The sequence below is a fragment of the Lactuca serriola genome, chromosome 8, assembly GCF_051521515.1.
Source record: "Lactuca serriola cultivar US96UC23 chromosome 8, Lser_US96UC23_V15, whole genome shotgun sequence".
Lineage (NCBI taxonomy): Eukaryota > Viridiplantae > Streptophyta > Magnoliopsida > Asterales > Asteraceae > Lactuca > Lactuca serriola.
The window spans coordinates 242,897,253-242,906,547 of NC_136415.1; the positions used below are offsets into that span (position 1 = coordinate 242,897,253).

The following is a 9,295-nucleotide window of genomic DNA, read 5'->3' on the forward strand; positions in this document are numbered from 1 at the left end:
TGTAGCCTTTAAATGGTCATTTGATAATTTAAGATGCTGAAATGCAAATTAGGGTGTACTCCTAGAAAGATTCTTTGTGCAAAGGGTGATATTTTTTATAGTCAAATAACAATATTTTTCTTGCTTTGCAGGAATAAACACATGGATAAAATTTGAGTATGTGGAGAGAAGCATGTAAAAAGCAAAAAGATGAGATTTTCCACTCAGATTAACATAGTCCCCACGATTAGGGGATCAAGTATTTGAAGTAGTACCAAATCATTAACCAAGACCTAACTCTATTCCAATCTAAGAACAAGATCTTTTATAACAATAACTCGTTCTTCGCTTAAAAAAACTAGAAAATGCACGAATGAAGAACTAAATAATAAGTAGATTACCTGATAATTTAATCTCTATATAAATACCAAATCTAGTAAAAAAAATGTCATGCAAATACAAAATCCAAATAGTAGTATAAATAAGCAAATAGCAGTACTAAAAAATCAAAACAATCATTGCTACATATATTTAATAAATCTCATCCAGAGTTTCCTCAAAAAACGTGAAAAACTTCCGTCTCCACTGCTTCTTGAACACTAAAACTCCAATAACACCCCAAAACCCTGTTGCAAAACCACATGCTACGTCCACATAATACCATATCTTCAATCATACATTTGTTGGCTCATAAGCTGCTTCGTATTTGTTCTCGGGGGTTGTTGTTGGGTCTTGATGATTTGAGCAATTATTCAGCAACGGAGCTCCACACAGATCTTTGTTCCCGGCATATATTGATGGATCAGTAAGTGTCTGCAATTGATTTCCCCTTGGAATTCGTCCCCACAAGTTGTTGTGTGACAAATTCAAATGACTCAAAAAAGTCAAAGCTACCATGCTTGGAGGGATCATCCCGGTCAACTCGTTTCTAGATAAATCGAGAGAAAATAATGACGTCATGTTTCCGATGTTGTCTGGAATTCCCCCACTGAGATGATTGTTTGACAAATTGAGACCCACCAACATAGAAAGTGCAGTTATCTCTACTGGTATTTCTCCTACAAGTTTATTGCTTGAAAGGTCCATGTTATAAACCATATCCCAAGTTGTTGAATATTCAAGATCAACACCTTTCATCACTTGAATCACGTTTTGATCATAATCAACCAGGTGAACATGCCAAATTCTTCTGCTACCCCTAACCATGGCATTTAAACCTCCTAGACATTGAGGGATTGTTCCAGTTAAGTTGTTGTATGCAACATCCAATATTTGCAGATTTGAAGATTTGCACAAAGATCGAGGAATTCTTCCGGTGAAGTTATTTTTGTGCAACCTCAAAACAACCAAATATGCGAGCTTTTCTCCAATCCATTCAGGTATGTTTCCCGAGAACTTATTATCACCCAAATCTAAGACCATTAAATTTTGTAAACTCCCCAATTCTCAAGGAACTTCACCAATTAAGTCATTGTCGTTCAATTTTAACCACTCTAATGACGAAGAATTACGAAATATGGAATTTGGAATCACACCACACAGCCGATTTGAGCTAAATATCATGACAAACAGCTTTTGCAGATTCTCAAGACAATTTGGAATTTTTCCGGTTAACCTATTTCTGGAAAGGTCAAGATATTCCAAATCTGTCCTTCTACACAATGAACTTGGAATCGACTCATTGAATAGATTACTTTCCAGAAATAAAGCCCGGAGAGTTCCATATTCAGACACATACCCATCAGGAAGGTTTGTCAATGGTCCGCTGAGTTTGTTGTGGGAAAGATCTAGAAAAGGAATATTGGGCATCTTTTGCAACCATGTGGGCAGAGTTCCTGAAATTGAAGCATTCGACAACACTAACCTCTCAAGTTTCCTTTGATCTCGAATCCACTGTGGAAACCCATTTGCAATATTGCAAGAACTAAGATCAAGATCCACCAATTGGAATGGAGGTATCCACTCACATGAAACATTGAATGCCAACTTGGTGTTAGAAGAAGCATCCAAGTAACTCAACATCGAAAGGTTAGCAAAATGGGCTTCAGAAACTACTCCTAAAGAATTGTTTGAGATATCTAAATATTCAAGTTTGACAAGTTGCCCAAACGAAACTGGAATAGTTCCATTTGACAGGTTTGAAGACACCGAAATTGCTTGTAGTGAAACAAGTCTTCCTAGAGATGCTGGTATGGGGCCCATTAACCTATTGGATCCTAGATACAAATTTGTTAAAGCTGATAACTTTCCAAGGAATGTGGGAATGTAACCGGTTAGCTGGTTATTAGAGAGATCCAATACTTCTAAAAAACTTAACCTTTTTAGAGATATGGAGATTGGACCTGTCAATCCACTGCTAGATAGATCCAAGACTCTTAAATTGGCCAATCTTCCAAGTGATTTTGGAATTGTACCGTTTACACTCCCATGTATATCCAACATCTCCAAAGCATACTGGGAGCAATAGCATACATTTTTTGGTGAGTCGATCATTTCTATCTCAAAATGATTGTATGAGGCACTCAGTTGTTTGAGGTGACACTGTTTCTAGATTCCAAGGTGTTGAATCTGCTTCAACTGGTTTCTAGAAACATCAAGTTCAAGAAGGTTATGCATAATAGGAACCGAAGAACTCAGCATGTTTCCTGAAAGGTCAAGGACTTTTAGGGAACTCATGTTTGTTAAAATAGATGGAAACATACCTTCAATTGAATTGACACTAAGATCCAGGTGTTGGATGTTTGAAAGTGTACTGAAATTGAGAAAAGGGGAAGAAAGAAACGTGTTCTCAAGCCCACAACATGACAGATGCAGCTCAGATAAAGAAGGGATCATGTTTAGCAACTTTGCAAAGTTCCAATTCAAACTTAGATCAAAGTATGAAAGATCGAGGAATGCTAGGGATGTCATGTTCTGAAGAAAGCCAGGCAGTGGACCTTTGAAAGAATTGAAGCTAAGATCTAGGTATTTGATATTGGAAATTATTCTACTCGAATTAAGAAAATCAGCATTGGAAAGTCCACATTCAGACAAACTTAACTCTTTTAATGAAGGTATCATGTAAGGAACTATGTCCAAGTTTTGTGCTCCACTAAGTTTCATCCGACTGAGGTCGAGATGCTCGAGTGACGAAAGGCCAAAAACCCATGCCGTATCATCTGCCATGAGCTCATGGTTTGAACTGAGATCAAGAACCTTTAAATTAGAAAGGTTTCCAATGTGAGGAGGAATAATACCTTGAAAACCAGCATAAGAGAGATTCAGGTACATCAGCTGTTTGAAGGATCCAATGAACTCAGGGATCCGGCTTCCACCAAAATCATTCCAACTCAAATCTAAGTATTTGAGATTCCTTAGCTCTGCCAAAGAAGAGTTCACCTCATTACCAATTAAGTCATTGAGATGAAGGCTTTCAACAGTTCCAGTGAGACTGTCACACTGGATTCCTTCCCACATGCAACAGTCATTGCCAACCCATGATGACAACATTCCAGAAAAATCTTTCACACTCCCTTTGAACTTGAGAAGAGCGAGTCTCTCTTTCTGAGAACAAACAACATTTACATTTCCAGCACCGAAACAAGTATTTGTAGTTGCAAACAAAAAAACACATACGAAAACAAGATGGAGCCCCAAATCCCTGTGATTCCCCATTATCAACCCCAACTCAGTTTAATTTTGGAAGAAATGAAGTGGAAATATAGGTTGTTATGATGAACTGATGGGTTGTTATGATCGAGAATAGTTCATTTATAAATCCATATAATGAAGAGCACCATATTGTCATGGAGGACTTTGAAGTCATGTGAACCAGAATTGGAAGTCAATTGGCAACCTAATTTGTATCCACAAACAAGTACACATGGAACTTCTAACACACGCACACGCATATACATACATCACACATCATACATCATACAATACATACATACATACATATAAATATAATTTCTTTTAACCTAGAACAAATTACCAACATTTTTTAATCTGCAATATTTTAATAATTAAACCAGTTATATCAGAATTTCAACAATTTTTCTCTTTAATTTGATAGCAATATTGTTATGAAATTTTTTGGATTATAGTGAATTAGACAATTAGTGTTATTGAATTTGGAGTTCTGGGTACAAACTATGCCCCATGGAAAACGTAAATGTACTTGGCCACAAATCTTCTTCACACAAAGACTTTGAAGTCAACAAAGTAAACCCCCTGATTGCAAGTTGGGACTACAATAGTGACATGTTTGATGCACAAATCATCTTTTGTATGGAAATTTCCATGTAACTTCTCCCTAATAAACATATCCCTCTTCGTTATTATTCTGATACAAATCTTGATATAGTAATTCAAAATTGCAAATGAACCAAAACTGCTACAGCTCTATTCTAGGAGTAAAAGGGTAAATCAGGAAAATAGCTAAAATCTCCCCTCCCCTCCCCCTATCGACAATGCATCCAGCACATGAAGTCATAAACACATACAAAGATTGAACTAGAAAGCATAGAGACATGAAGAGATTGTGCATTTCGTGTTATATAGTACATGAAGTTTCTGCAACATTAGCATGTACTTCAGAAGGGCTCTGAGGCAATGAAACAAAGTTCCAAGATTATTAGGAAAACCACATTTAGAGAAAATAATGGCAAGCATTTAATGCTTAAAAGAATTGCAACTTCACTAGGGAAGGACAAAAAAGAGCAGAAATGCTTGACATTATATCTACCATTAGGAGAGCAAGTGTACAACATATTCAGAATTTTGTAAAACACAAACAGACAAAAGCTAGTGAGTTTCGGGGTGACTCGGCGAGTTGAGTTGCGGATTGGGGAAGTTCTGTGCATGGGGACTCGGCGAGTCATCGGGTTGACTCGGCGAGTAGAGTCAGTCAGGGGTTGACTTTGACTTTGACTTTGACCAAGGGTTGACCAGTTGACTTCCAGGGGCATTTTGGTAATGGTTGGATTTTGTTTTGAGTTCAGTGTTTTGGTGTTGACCAGTGGTGGTGATCGCATTAGTGGTCGGAGCAGCTTGGGTTTATCTGTTCAATCGGCAATTGCGAGGTGAGTTATCCTCACTATATCAACAGGGTCTAAGGCACCAAGGCCGGCCCTTTATCGGATTGTGATTCGATTATCGTTGTTATGTTATTGCTTTGATATGTTTGCATCCTGGTAGTTAGGATGGTTTATGTTAGAGACCTGGTTAAAGTCGGTATCCTGGTATATAGGATGATGTTATGCTAGTGACCGGTTAGGTCGGTATCCTAGTTAGGATGATGTTATGTTATGTGATCTGTTAGATCGGCTTGATTGAATGTGAATTGTTATATGTTTGAATGTTTATGTGCACATGGTTGTTGGACTGGGGTTGGGTTGAGGCGGGTCCTGCTTTGTGTTGTAAGCCAACATACCCAAGGCGGACTGGTTATCCCGAAGGCTCAGCGAGCGGTCCGGATAGGCTGTAGGCCCCAAGAGGGCAGACCAGACGTGCCGAGGCTCGGAGAGTGGACGAGGCCGACGGAAGGCCCAGTACGGGTGGACCAGTCATACTGTAGACTCAGAGGGTGGACCAGGTAGATTGAAGGCCCGGTGCGGGCGGACCAATCACACTGTAGACTCGATGTACATGCTAGACTCGGAGGGTGGACCAGGTGGACTGTTGGCCGGTGCAGCGGACCAGTCACACAGTAGACCCGAAGTGCTTGGCTGTTTTGTGTTCTGTTATGATATGGCATGTTGTGCGTGTATGGTATATGTGGTTGGTATTTTGGGGGTATCTCACTAAGCTTTCGGGCTTACAGTTGTGGTTTAACGTTTTTCAGGTTCTTCGGGAGACCGTGGCAAGGCAAAGGCGTGATCGTACCGCTCCTCACGATTATGCTTTATGATATGGTTCTGGGGAGACTCTGATAATAATTGTATTGAAAACCTTTTTGTAATAACACTATGAAAATGGGTTGTTTTTTAAAAGTTAAAATTGGTTGAAATTTTATGGTCGTTACAAGTTGGCATCAGAGCCTTGGTTTGAGTGAATTGGAGGAACATTTGTGTGAATCCAGTCTCTAATCAGGGAGAGTTTTTAAAAGAGAATTTAAAATGGTTTTCAAAATGAGTAAAGGGTGGGACGCGGAGGTACGATCAGCCGGAGCCAGTAAGTAACCCCAAAATACCATGCATGATATTTCTTTTTGAGCTTTGATAGAACAGCATGCTAGTATTAGGTTAGAGATCTTCAGGATTTCATGATAATGTTGCCTGATTTATGATGCCTACTAGCCTAGGGTTCCTCTGTGGGAGATTTTCGGTGTTCCTCTAGGAGTGAGGGTTGAGCGCTTGTTTTGTATGTTTTCACTAGAGTGTTGTGGTAGTACTTAATACAAATATGGGTAGGTGTGGAAGGTAGTATGGGCCCGTACTACTGAAAGCACAGGACCCATACGCGTATCAGGGAAACCATGACCTCTAGGGTTGGGTTGGGAGTTGGTTCCCGGGATAGTGGGAAGTATCTGAGATCTTGTGGTGTTTTTCAGTATGGTGGTCACGAGGCATGCTGGGAGCGGATCCGGTTCAGGATTAGGAGCCGGAGAGGGCGGTCAGGGTGGGTCAGTACCGCCCGAGGTTATTGGTCAGATGAGCACAGGAGAGTTGGACGCTAGGATTCGTGAGATCCTACATGATGAGGTTGCTGCATTGTTCCGGGCCGAGTTGTCGGAACTCTTTGGGTCGATCAAGACCGCCATGATTGAGTATTTTGATGAGCACTATGCAGCTCTCACAGAGACGGCTGCCGCGGCGGCTACAGTGGCTGTAGCAGCGGCAGGGGAGGAGCCGGTCGAGGTTTTCAGTATCGGGACTTCGATAATACGAAGCCTCCTACCTTTGATGGAGTTCAAGACCCGATTGTTGCTATGAGATGGTTGTCGGACGTGGAGGGGTGTTTCTTCATGTGGTCGTGCCCTGGTGATCAGAGGGTGAGGTGTGCTCTGAACCTGTTGAGGCTCGGGGCGAAGGATTGGTGGAGATTGACCACGGGGTCATTTTCGGATGCGTAGAGGGCTGCGGTTTGATGGGATCAGTTCCTAGAGATGTTCAGCACTCGTTATGTTCTGTGGGTTGAGAGGGAGAGATTGGATCAGGAGTTCCTTGAGCTGAAGCAGGATTCAGAATCGGTGACGGAGATCACCAGGATGTTCACTGAGAGGGCGATGTTTTGCCCTGAGTTCGCTTCGGAGCAGGCTCAGATGTCCAGATATCTGAGTATGCTCAAGAGGGATATCAGAAAGTTTGTGTCTACGCAAAGGTGCGAGACCTTGTTAGAGTTGCAGGAGGCCACCAGGCGGCGTGAGTTGGAGATTGAGTTGTAGTTGCAAGAGTTGAGGCAGGCTCCGGTGCAGTCGCAGTCGGCGCCGAAACGGTCCAAAGTCGTTGATTCTAGGGTGGGAGATCAGAATAGCCACACGTGTGGGGAGTGTGGGAAGGGTCACACCAGAGTTTGTAGGTTTGGTGGTGTATGTCGCAAGTGCGGAAGGGAGGGGCACTATGCGAGGGATTGTCGGCAGTCAGCCCCGGTTCGGGATTTGAGGATTTGTCATCATTGCCATCAGGTTGGACACTTGAGGGTCAAATGTCCACAGCTTACTGCAGGACCGGTGCAGGCTCCAGTACCGGCCACATTTAGGATCACGGGTGGAGGTCAGGGTGGAGTGGAGCCCCCAAGGGCTCAGGGTCGTGCTTTTCAGCTGACAGCGGAGGAGGTCAGGGCAGTGCCGGATGCAGCTGCGGGTATGTTTCTTTCTTGATGTCTTGTTATTTGGTGATTTTTGTGGTGTAGTGTTTATCTGCTAGTCTCGCTGTGTGATTTTGGTATTGTATTCGTTGTTCCTTGAGGATGTGGTATGGTTATGGGTTTAGTGTTGGGAGTTTCGTTGGTTATCATTCATGAGGATTTTTAGCGGGAATCTGGTTTTTCGTCTGAATGTTTGGTAGCATCTGTAGTCTGAGGAATGGTTAGCTGAAGGTCGGGTTTCTTTTAAGGCGAGATGATCCGTTCTGATATGTGATTTTGTGAAGGTTGCTCGTTCTAGTGGGAACCAGTTCGCGTGCAAGGGATTGTGTTGTGTAGGGTGATAAGGGAGGTCGGTGATGGCGACCGGTGGTTGATAGTCAGTGCTCTAAGTGGGGGAGAATTGGAAAATTCTCTGGAAGATCGATGAGCATGGGAGGTTGTTTACCTGCTTGGGATTCAACAGTGTTTCTGTCAGCCAAGAGCGTAGGCTGGTATGAGTAAGTGGCAGGCATGCAGGGCGGGATACAGACCAAGAGTAATTGATTGTGGAGGGCCTATGATCAGGCCGGGTTTAAGTATGTAGGATGGAGATATAGTTCGGAACCCCTAGAGGGCTAGAACAGTATGTATGGGAGAGTTTCCCGGAGGGATGACTCGGAATGATGAATGCTAGTTGAGTGGACCGGATAGATTGAAGGCCGGTAGGCGTACTAGTCAGGCCGAAGGCTCGGAGAACGGTCCATCCAGACTGAAGGCCCTTGAGGGCGGTCCAGATCTGCTGAAGGTTATGAGAGTGGTCCAGATTGGCTGAAGGCCTGGTAAGGCGGTCCAGTCATGCTGAAGACTCTGCATGTGTTGATAGATCTGTTGAGGATATGGAATGAGTATGTCGCGATGTGATGGCATCACAAGGTCGGGCCCCGAATATTTATCATAAGTAGTGGAGGTAGTGCATGGACTCGAGAGTCCCTACGAGCGGATTCAGAGTATGTGTGGTGCATGGGATAGTGGTTAAGCTATAAGGAAATGGTATAGTATTAGGTGAGCACCGTGGCACTTGTGGTAGTGTCAAGGCAGCCAAGTGGTTTTCCTTGGTAAGGAAAGGGAAGAATGTAGCTCCGAGAGGGAGTGTAAGTTCACGGAAGTGAAAGCAGCAGTGCAGAGTTATGATTGGAGTGATCCAATTATGGTCATTGAGTAGCGTGTTTGCGGCAGTGGTATGGGATCACATCCGGATTGGATGTCTGCTGAGGTCACGGAAGGAATTCCGAGGGTGTAGAGCCAAGAGGCTCGGAAGGGATGCAGGGATGGAGTCTTGGATTCCTAGTTTTATTTTGATCAAGGAATTGTGTATGTAGTGGTAATTCATCCTGGGGGATGTTTGGAGGTGTCGTCAGTGTGACGGGTTTTCCCAACTCGAAGATGCTAGAGCCAGTTCAGCATGGGTATGAGATTGCGGTGGAGAACTCATGGGAGTTACTTTGAGGTTGAAGGATGTGTCATCCTGTCAGCATGGAGTGGATAAAGT

The 9,295-nt window shown here is 42.9% G+C and overlaps 1 pseudogene; it reads right to left on the minus strand.

Annotated features, from left to right (window-relative positions):
- Positions 1-302: 302 nt before the first annotated feature.
- LOC145069974 (uncharacterized) lies at positions 303-4,765 on the minus strand (annotated as a pseudogene).
- Between the last annotated feature and the right edge of the window lie 4,530 nt (positions 4,766-9,295).